The sequence below is a fragment of the Ruditapes philippinarum genome, unplaced genomic scaffold (genome assembly GCF_026571515.1).
Source record: "Ruditapes philippinarum isolate M1 unplaced genomic scaffold, ASM2657151v2 ctg21347_1_1_1_1, whole genome shotgun sequence".
NCBI lineage: Eukaryota > Metazoa > Mollusca > Bivalvia > Venerida > Veneridae > Ruditapes > Ruditapes philippinarum.
In genome coordinates this window covers 1-2069 of record NW_026860639.1, presented here as the reverse complement: position 1 = coordinate 2069, position 2069 = coordinate 1, and the positions used below count along the sequence as shown (strand labels likewise).

General features: G+C 29.8%; 1 long non-coding RNA gene across 1 annotated transcript; it reads left to right on the top strand.

The window, feature by feature from the left end:
- The first annotated feature begins 236 nt into the window (after nt 1–236).
- On the top strand, nt 237–1856 carry LOC132712861 (uncharacterized). The gene is made up of 3 exons (XR_009623367.1): nt 237–370; nt 914–988; nt 1563–1856. It is a non-coding gene; the product is annotated as an uncharacterized LOC132712861 (long non-coding RNA).
- Nucleotides 1857–2069: the final 213 nt, after the last annotated feature.

The window sequence follows — 2069 nt, the reverse complement described above, 5'->3', positions numbered from 1 at the left end:
TAGTGCACCTGCCCTAACTTCTACATGCATGATGGAATTTTAAAAAAAGATTTGTACTTATGATCAAGATAAGTGGGCAATTTGTAAGGTTTGAATGTGATATGTTTATCAGAATTTGATTTATCTTTGTTCTGCTATACAGGCATTTGGAGAACATGCTTTTGACCTTATTGAAAATGCATGTAAGACTGCATTGTTTGCTTATATACAAGCTATTTAAATTTATCAAAATTTTCAGATTCAAAGCAGCCATGTGCCCCCAGTTGTCATACTTATGGAAAGATAACATTTAAAGCTGTAAACGGCACAATCAGAGATATTAAACAAGACTGTATTTTATATCTCTGGGAAAGCACAGCATTTCGTAATGGTATGTTACAAAGTATATACAGCCTTCACCCATATTAGTTTGAACATTTCTTAAACTTATAGTTATTTTACATATGGAATGATGTAGCTATTCATGTATTTATAAGTATATCAGAAACTTTTACCAACCCATTGTTTTGATAGGTCTCGATCTAGAGCCATAGTCGAGAGATAGTTTGTTACCAATATGGCATCAAATTTAAGTTGTTGTATAAGGATAACTAGTTACAATATGCCTTGCAAAAGTCTGTACTTTATTTGTATGAATAGCAAAATATGTCCTTCTTGTAATGAAAAATCAAAGAATAAGCTTGAACTTACATGTATACATGCTCATAGGGTTTGGCTTCATTGATATCTTACAAGAAAAAAACTAAACAGAAAGTTTTTAGGAGCAAACATAATATCTCCAATTTGTTGAATCAGATAAGGATATTAATTATTGGAAATAAAACTCATACTTCTTACAAAATATGGTGAATGTACTGCTTTAATTATGCTGTATTTATTATATTTCATTTCGTTAACTGCTTTTCTTTGACAGCCAAAAAAAGGCCAGATCAGCATGTTCTTTTGAAAGAAATTGATGAGACTGATAGATGGGAATTGTTTGAAAAAGGTTATTTTTATTTATTTTCATCTCATAATTTGTCAATTTTTTCTACTTTAAATGAATTTAAATGAACATTAAAGAATATGATACCTTTAAGCTCAGAATAAATTGATCAATTTCATTTCATTTTTACTTTTCTGGATATATACATGTACATGTAATATATATTTTACATGTAATATATATTATGTAGCTTATAATAAATTGATCAATTTTATTTCATTTTTACTTTTCTGTATATTTACATATAATATCCCAAGAAAAGAAAATTAAGCTTGCTCATGTCATTTATGTCCTTCAGTCTGTCTGAAATCTGCATAATATGATTATTTTAAAGCCAATATAATCCAGTATATTAAACAGTCTAATTTTTTCATGTAACCACATGTATTTAAAGCAACATTTGTCTTCAAGGACCACTGTGAACTTTCCCATTTCTAATTTGTTACAGAGATTAGGAAGTTTTCTCAATACAATGATTAGTCTGCTTATTTTTTATTGTTTCATCCAGGATGTAATGTATGAACAGTTCGCAAAATATTTTACCAAGTGTTTACAAGTTGTAATGTCTTTCTTTCAGTGTTCCCTCAAGGAAGATTTACCAATGAAACAGTCCGTACTTTTGAATGCAGAAAGCTTGATTACAAAGATGTAATACATGCTCCTTATGAAGACAACCCAAGTGGAAAACAGGAGGCTGTGGTTAATGGGTTCAAGTTAGCTATTACATTGAAGAAAAAATCTGTTGGTCTCTATTTTGATGATGCCAGTAAGACCCCTTTTCATCATATAATAATAAATTACGCTGAAAAGTAAATTGTTTAGCAAAAGCTCATCTGTAAGTCAGTAGACCACTTTTTCTTAAAGAAAGAAAAAAAAACCTTTTAGTTTACCTGCCTATGTTTGTATCTAAAAATTAGCTTGTTTACAAAATAAAATAAATTATTAACAACATAAGAGTATTGTATATACAGCAAAATGCCTGACATTTCCCCTACAAGGGAAACAATATAAAATACCCTCACCTACAGGTACAGGTCCCCCAAAACAGAGAAAGAGAGCCGTGATAACACAATTGCATTAATTG